The sequence below is a fragment of the Cebus imitator genome, unplaced genomic scaffold (genome assembly GCF_001604975.1).
Source record: "Cebus imitator isolate Cc_AM_T3 unplaced genomic scaffold, Cebus_imitator-1.0 Scaffold193, whole genome shotgun sequence".
Classification (NCBI taxonomy): Eukaryota; Metazoa; Chordata; class Mammalia; order Primates; family Cebidae; genus Cebus; species Cebus imitator.
Window position 1 is genome coordinate 2,392,911 of NW_016107508.1, and position 8,994 is coordinate 2,401,904.

Genomic DNA, 8,994 nt, shown 5'->3' on the forward strand with positions numbered 1-8,994 from the left:
AAAAAAAAAAAAAGTAAAATCTCTTTTAAAAAAGGAATTAGTAAGCTGGACTCCACCACAGTAGAAACCCAAAAGTGACCTAGAGGGGAGGCAAAAATAAAAAATAAAAATAATAAACCCATAGTCTCCACACTGAAACAATGTATCTTTCTCAGCAGCCCATCTTCATCTGTAGCTGTATTTTCACCACTCATATGCCACCACGTTCATAACAAAAGATGAGTAAAAATCAATTCGTATTCCTTCAGCATCTCTTAGGTGTCTTCAATCCTGTTTGCTGTCATCTCTTTAAAGGGGAAGAAAAAGATCCACAGCCAGAAAACAGCCTCAGAAACTCAAACCCAGGTCTCTGGACCCCATAGGACGGTGAGGCACAGCCAAGAGCAATCTGTGTCCATTACCAGCCTCAAATGACCACATGGAAGCACCGTGTGCAGAGCCAACCTCCCAAGCCCATGGTAGTCCTCCTGGGAGGTGCTGGGGTCTAGGGAGAGGTCAGAGTCAGGCTCATGTGACCTTCAGAAAGCCACTGCCTGGGATAGGGATGGACCTCATGTTTGCCATGGGCTCTCCCAGCTGTAATGACCTCAGACCCCCAGTAAAGGCCACAGAGATCTCTATTCCCAAAGCCCCTTACGCTTGGCTCCAGAGCACACAGCAGAGAAAACCAACGGAAGGAAGAATGTTCACAGGTGTGCACCCCTGCATGTGCCTGAGTGATCTGGAAATAAAATCCATCAGGAGCACCAGGGCCAATCAGCTGGGGTATGCTGGAAAGTATGGGTGGCAGAGGGAACCCCACTGTGGATCGATGGTTTGACATCTTGTTCTGTATAACTTTTAAAAAAAAAAAAAGTTGGTACCATGTGAAAATACAACCTAGGCCGGGCGTGGTGGCTCATGCCTGTTATCCAAGCCCTTTGGAGGCCAAGGCGAGTGGATCGTCGGGAGTTCAAGATCAGCCTGACCAACACGGTGAAACCCCATCTTAAAAAAAAAAAGAAAAAGAAAATACAACCTAAATAAAAATTACATTTTTAATGCTGAGATGGAGAATTTAGCACCTATAATCCTTCCGGAGATGCATACTACACAACCACATGAGTCCCCTCTGGCTCTGAATTCAGAGAGCAGCTACTGACACAGGCCTCTGTTGCCTGCACTCAGCACATCTATCGGAAAGCGTCGGTGCTGGTGTGGGCTTTCCCTCCCTGGTGGATGTTCCTCCTGCACCCCCGTGCCCTGGCACTCCGGCCAGAAACAAGGGAGAAGTCTGGGGACTGACCCTCCCCCTCTCACCCCCCACATCTACCCAGGTACCATGCTCTGCCCTCTGTCTCTTGCTGCCTTCTGTCACTGTGGGAGCCCCAGAAGAGCACATCACCCCTCACTAGGCTGCAGCCCTAGCCCCTCTCAGAAGTTCCTCTCTTTGCCTTCCAGTGCAGCCCTGCCTAATCACCCTCCATGCACCCACCCTGAGGCTCTTCCCCCACAGCCTCCAGTTGGAGCACCCAGCTTTTCCCTGCAGAAGCCCCTTCATGCCCCTGACACAGCACACCATGAACAACTCACCTGGCACTGCTACTGTCTCCAGCCTGCTCTCTCACTAGCCTCCTCAGGCCTGGGGCTGCAGCCTTTCCAAGCCATTGGCAGCCAAAGGACCCCTTCCCCGGCCGCTGTCTGTGTGTGGGCCCTGGCTGTGCTCCCTGTCTGTAAGGCCATTCTAACACCTCACCTCCCCACCAGCCCCTACGCCTGGTTTATTCCATATCAGGAGGTATGGCCTCCATCCTGTGCTGGCCCACTCCTCCCTTATACGCCAAGCCCTGCGTCCTCACTGCTCCCCTGCAGCTCAGACAGGCCTGCCCTGCCCCTGGGCTTGCCCAGGAGCTCTGATGGGCATCCCTATGGTTCCTTTGCCTCCAGAGGCCCAGCACCCAGTACTGCCTCAGCCTCAGGCACAGGGAACCCTGGGGTCTTAGTGTCTCTTTCTCAGACCTGCCTTTTCTTGGTGGTTTGATGGTCACCCACCTAACCTAATTCATGGAAAGTCTGGTGCAGGAAGGGGTAAAAACACATACAACAAAGGTCAGCAGAATGCCAGCCAGCACCAGCTCTGGAGAATACAACCAAAGAAAGGCCAATGCCCACCGTTGACTATTTTGCAAGCTGGGGGAACTTATTTACTTCCTTGCCTGCTTGAGAAACAGCCTCAGCACAGAGATTGGGTTTCGTAATGTCTGAATTCTCAAGGAATTTGGATGGAGGACAGTGAATCTAGAACAGGCTACTGTACTTCTCACACTTACAGCTTGCTCATTTGCATTTTAAAGTAAAACCCCGAGCCCTCTCATGCCAACAGTCATCTCCTTCTCCCCCGATATTTTGTAATAACTGGGGAAAGGCAGCCCCAAGAACAGGCCGGGGCAGGCTGAGGCTGCATGACATACTTTCCTGAGGACACCGAAGCTGGGGTGCTCAGCCACAGGTAGGTCTTTCTTTCAGGGTCTTCCTCCACCAAATTCAGGGCTACTCCAGAAGAGGCAGTGAGTCCCTGGATGGGGAGACCTTTCCTCCTGAGCCTTCCCCACAGATTGGACCAGAGTGGAAAATGCCCTGAGGAGACAGCACCTGGCAAGGCTGATGCAGGCCTCCTGCCTAGCCCACAGGAGAGCCCCAGATCCACTCCCTAGACCACAGACAACTCAAGGGATATTTTCTCCAACCCGGGCTCACTGGGTGCAGGGGCAGTAATCACAGTGCTGTGCTTGGCGCTTGGTCATTTTAGCAACTATGTGTTTTAGAAGGCAGCAGAAGGACCTGGGGAGTGGGCTGAGCCCTTTCAGGCTTTGCCTCTCAGATAGGATCTGTTGGGTAGATGGGCTCATTGCCGCTAAACAGGGTGAGGGTCCTCTGTGTCCATCTGGTGTCCCGACCTACCTTGGCCACTGTCTGCGGACATCACAGAGAGCTGAAGGGGCCTGGCTTGGGCCTGTGCGAGGCCCTAGCACCTGCGGTCTATCCACAGCAGGTATCTGGGAAGCTGTAGCATGCTACTGAGCCCCACCTGCATGGCCTGGCTATGAGGGCCTCAGTGCAGCACTCAGTGAGACCAGCAACACTGAAATGGTGGAGTCAGGGTGGCCCGTGCGTCCAGCATTCCCGTTACCACACTATAGAGCAGGAAGCCGAGGAAACAGGCACTTGCCACCATCACTGTCATGACAAGTAGCCTCTCAGGACAGCGGGTGGAGGGCATCTGGTCCCAAAACCCTTACTACACTCTACCTTTGTCCTGCAGCCAACTCCCTGTCCAAACACAAAGTAGGAGAGCCTCTTCTTCTGAGCTGCCTGGGTCCTGGCTCCCCTGCAACTTCTTGCCCTGCCTAAGAAGCCCTGAGCAGAGGGCACTGTGTCTTTCCTGATCATGATCACGGGGCCTAACAGATCAGGTCTGCAGACAAGTCCACTGCCAAGGAAGTCTCAGCGAGCAGGTCTGGGTCGTAGGGGATGCACAGGCCCCAAAGTCAGCCCCGTCCAGCCCAGTCCCATCAGAGCCTCTGGATGGCCTGAGAGTCAGGCCTAGTGCTGTCCCTCTCCAAGGAGGTACTTGCCTTAGGGCCTGATTCTGAGAAGTAAACAGGGTAATGTTCTGAAGCAGTGGCCTTCAAACCAGCCCCCCCCCCACCACCAAAATAAATGTTTAAAACTACATATCTATTTACACATTTTTAAGCTGATATGAAAAATTTCTCATCGTAATTCTAAATACTTGTAGAGGATGTAATTTCCAACTTATTGTAAATATTAACATTTTAAAATAAAACTGTTACTGTTTCTCTTTTAAATGGATCCAATGGTTTCTAAATACCATGGCAATTTGAGATTCACCATCATCCATTTGTAAATTACATAATCAAGCTCTTCCTTAACTGTTGGAAATTTAACAGTGTTTCTTTTTCCTCTACAAACTCCAGTCTCCCTCAGAGATGTTTATACTATCACAGTGTTTTTTATGCTTGAAAGCCTTATACTGATTATCCTATTATACTACAGGGCCAAAAAACACAAAAATACATGTCGGAATTTTTTTTAATGTCCTATGATTCTTAAAGCACTAAGTGCCAAAAGTTTTCGCCTAGACTGAATTATTCCTATAATTACCATAAGTATACAACTGATCAATAAGACTGAAATACATTACAAAATTGTGTAAGAAATAAGCTTTAAAAATAAACCTTATTAGGCCAGTCACGATGGCTCACGCCTGTAATTCCAGCACTTTGGGAGGCCGAGGCAGATAAATCACCTGAGGTGAGGGGTTTGAGACAGACCAGCCTGACCAACATGGTGAAACCCCTTCTCTACTAAAAATACAAAAATTAGGTGGGCATGGTGGCGGGCGCCTATAATCTCAGCTACTCAGGAGGCTGAGGCAGAAGAACCCCTTGAATTTGGGAGGCAGAGGTGGCAGTGACCAAGATTATGCCACTGTACTCCAGTCCGGGCAACAAGAGCGAGACTCCATCTCAAAAAATAAAATAAAATTTTAAAAATAAATGAATCTTATTAACAATACATCTATAAAATAAGATTCTTTTGAAAAATTATTTCATGTATCCTCAGATGAATATTGCCTATTTCTAGGATAAGACAGGGTTTATCAATTTCAATTCTAGCTCCATTTTTCAATTTTTATAGATGAGAGCGGAAACCACTTATTCAAATTAAAAAACTGGAATGGAAAGAGATTTACCATAGCAAATTCTTTGAACTCCTTTCTAATTATATGCCAAAAATTACAGTAATCTAGTAATCTGTTATCAAAAATCTTTTTTTTTTTTTTTTTGAGACAGGGTCTCACTTTGTCACCCAGGCTGAAGTACAGTGGCACAGCCTCAGCTCACTGCAGCCTCGGCCTCCTGGGCTCAAGTGATCCTCCCACCTCAGCCCCTAAGTAGCTGGGACCACCACACCTGACTAATTTTTTGTATTTGTGGTTGGGGGGGGGAACCGTCAGACAAGGTTTTGCCATGTTGCCCAGGTGGGTCTCAAACTCCTGAGCTCAAGCAATCCGCCCACCTCAGCCACCCACAAAGCAAAAGTCATTCTTAATGTGCTATCAGCTGACAGCACCATCAGGTCCTCTTTGAATTTTGCTGCAATCAAGGAACTGGAAGGATCTCCCTAGTCCCAGGATGACAATGACTGGCCACTGTACTTGAGCATTGGGCGGATTTTATGCCCTGAGGCCTCACACCTCGGTCAGGTCTGCCTGTAAATAGAGTATGCAGTTCTCCTGCAGACAGCCAGTTTCCTGTGTGCCAGGCACAGTGTCAATTACTTTACCCAAATTAACTCAGTCGTCACAATGGTGCCAGGGGGCCAGCACCATGATTATCCCCATTTTACACATGAGCAGAAAGACACAGAGCCATTAGGCAACTGGCCCAAGGTCACACAGACAGGAACCTGAACCCAGCGGCCCTGCGCCTCACCACCGTGCACACTCCTCTGCAGAAGGTGGGAGGAGGAATGAGGCGAACAGGCACAGGGGTAGACGGGAGGAGGACTCCCAAGCGCCTCAGCTTGAGGCACAGGCGCAAGAGGACGCTGAGATCTGAAAAATCCACCTTCCTAAACATGCTCCCGCACCCACCTCGGGAAGGTGACACACAAATTCTTCCTTAAAATAAACCCACAATGCCTGGTACACTGCAGTCCCCAGCACAAGTTAAACACTGGCACTGTTCCTATTGCCATTAAATAACAGGAAGAGAAACAACTCCTGTGACCAACCGACCTCCAGTCACCAGCGTTTAGCAGTCTTGAGTCCTGACACTTGGCCCCAACATCCTTTTTTTAAGATAGCAGCCGAAGTCCAGGCACTGACAGGCATGGAAGCTTTTAGTTAATGGAGAACCTAGTAACATGCAAAGGAGACCATTCGGCAGAAAACCACAGGCCACAGGCTTTTGAGACAAACAGGCATGCACTCAAATCCCAACCCCACTACTGCCAGCTGAAATCCCCAAGAGAAGGCACAGCTTTCTGAGCCTCAGTTTCCCCACCTCTAAGGGGTACTTAACACCATACCATCCCTGGGTGGCTGTACAGAACAGGAAATGTCCCTCAGGGACCAGCCATAGGCAACACAGGAGGATGGCTGGCAGCAAGGGGACGCACGTCCTCTTCGGTCACCAGCACCTGAACCCAAACACCCCCAGCTCCTAGGACCCAGCAGCCTGGAGATCTGGTGCACAGAAAGAAGCCCAGCTGATTCTGAAGAGCCGGCCAAGTGGCTTGGCTTCCCATTTTTGCAGAGTCTTTCTCAACATCTTAAAATCTAAAAGTTCACCAAACACAGGGATGTCAGGAGGAGGTGAACAGAGAGGTATCATGGTAGGCTTTATTTTTAGATGGTGGAGTGGCAAGTGTCCAGTTTGGCTTCGCTCTGGTCCCCAGCCACCACTTCCTCCCCCAAGTCGCCACCAAAATGAACAGCATACATGTCTAGAAAGATTTCGCAACGCTGCTTCTGCCCCGGACATTCTGACACAATGGCTCCAGTCTCCTGTTCCTCCCACAGACCGAGTGGATTAAAGATTTTAGTCTAAATCTTCCCAGAACGCAATACAAATGGAACTCGCAGACCCCTGCCCATCTCTCATCCTCTCCTCAAGCGGTGAGGGTGACACCCACTGTGTGACAGTTTGAGGTCGCGTGTGAACAGGACCAGGCATGGGGGAAGGCTGTCTTGCCCTCTCGGGCAGTTTATTTGCTGGGGTGCGCCTGAACTCACTTCCTCTGAAAATGGCTCCCACAGCAGTTCCCCTATGGGCCCCTCCAAGTGGCTTGGGGAACCACAGGGCAGCCTGGGGCCTTCCTGAGCACCATGAGCCACAGCTGTCAGTCTCAGGCTTACTGTGGGTAAAGCAGCATCTGTAAAGGATCTATGGATTTCCAAGTGAACCATCATAGAGGACTAAGGGAAAACAGAAGCCACAGCACCCTAGAGCAGCAACGGTTAGAGACTATCTAACCCCGTGATGAAATGTACACCACACCTCCTCTTTCCACGCCTGCACCCCCAGCAGGCACTATAGATCAACCCCTGTTCCCACCCATTCAGATTTAGGATCCTCCAGGCGGTCAAAACCAATCAATCAGAAATGGTCCCTGAACATACACCCCCTAAGGTGTTCCTGAATTCCAGTGTCCCCCACTTGATGATGGAGAAATTAAAGTCCACAGAAAAATTCAGTGCAGGTTGAGCGTGGTGGCTCAGGCCTGTAATCCCAGCACTTTGGGAGGCTGAGGTAGGTGGATCACCTGAGGTCAGGAGTTCAAGATCAGCCTGAGTAACATGGTAAAACCCGTCACTACAAAAAAATGCAAAAACTAGCTGGGTGTGGTGGCACACACCTATAATCCCAGCTATTCAGGAGGCACGAGAATCACTTGAATCCAGGAGGTGGAGGTTGCAGTGAGCTGAGATAGCGCCACTGAACTTCCAGCCTCCACTCCAGAGCAAGACTCCATCTCAAAAAAAAAAGAAAAGAAAAAAGAAAAATCCAATGCAGATCATGCAATTTTGCAGAATCAAGAAGAGCCTGTATGAAAATCTAGAGGCGCTGAGAGGCGTCCAGAAGCTACCTCCTTACCCCAAAACAAGCCTCAGCCTTCCAATGACAAGTTCAACCCCCAAACGACCAGGAGGGAGGCCAGGAGTACCCTGTACCAGCCCCACCCATGAGCCAGCCCCAGTCTGGTCCCAGGAGCAGGGGAAACCTGGGGCCTGCGATGCTGGACCTGCAGGAATGGGGATGCCGCTCTCCTATGGCCGCTGAGGGAAGGCCTGGAGCTGAAGTCAACAAGGGTGGGCTGGAAGAGCTCCCCAGTGGGCTTTTTGGAAGCCCCTTAGATATTCTACCAGGGGCCAGCACCTCCTCTGCCCTGATCTAGGCCCCAGCTTGAGTTCCCCTCTCTGCAGCTACAGGCAAATGAGGTCTGTAAGACAAGATGGGACGCCAGCCCAGCTGCACAGACCACAGAGTCACCCTCAATGGGGACAGCAAAGGCATCAGAAAACTTGGCCAGGTCACCATCAGGTTTGCCAAGTACTCATTAGGTGCCAGGTACAGCATTTAGTGCAAATAACACAGCCGGCCCCTCACATAGAGTATTTTGACGTTTCCTTCCTCCCCCTCCATCCATCCTTCCCACTTCCCTCCATCCATCCTTCCTCCCCCTCCATCCATCCTTCCCGCTTCCCTCCATCCAACCTTCCTCCCCCTCCATCCATCCTTCCCTCTTCCCTCCATCCATCCTTCCTCCCCCTCCATCCATCCTTCCTCCCCCTCCATCCATCCTTCCCTCTTCCCTCCATCCATCCTTCTTCTCCCTCCATCCAACCTTCCCTCTTCCCTCCATCCATCCTTCCTCCCCCTCCATCCATCCTTCCCTCTTCCCTCCATCCATCCTTCCTCCCCCTCCATCCATCCTTCCTTCTCCGTCCATCTTTCCAGCTTTTCCCCTCCCTCCAAGATCTTTCCTTCCCCCTCCATCCATTCTTCCTTCTTTTTCCACCCATCCTTCTTTCTCTAGTTAATGAGCACCTGGCCCAAGTCCACCCAGGGGAGGCTACACAAAGCACAAAACAACTAGACATGTAGCTGGGTGCCCCCTGCCCCCTCACCCTTCCCCCGCAACGTGACCACTGCCATGCGCACCTCCCTCAGGACTCCCAAACCAACTCTTGCCCCCAGCCAGAGCTTCCACTGACAAAGCCACAGCAACCCTCCAAACCCAAGAAGCCCCAATTGGAGTCTGCCCAGCCCAGGGCAGAAACCACATCAAATCCACATGGGAGCTAAAAACAAGCTGCATGTGAGGAAGAGAGAGAGCCGCACCCAACACTGGAGGAGAGAAGGAGAGGAAAAGAGGAGAAGAGGAGAGAAGGGGAGGAGGAGAGCAGGGAGGAGAGAGAGGAAA

The 8,994-nt window shown here is 50.7% G+C and overlaps 1 protein-coding gene across 2 annotated transcripts in view; it reads right to left on the bottom strand.

Moving 5' to 3' along the window:
• The window catches only part of ITPK1 (inositol-tetrakisphosphate 1-kinase), a 179,998-nt gene that overhangs the window by 129,391 nt on the left and 41,613 nt on the right, over window positions 1-8,994 (bottom strand). The window lies entirely within an intron of this gene.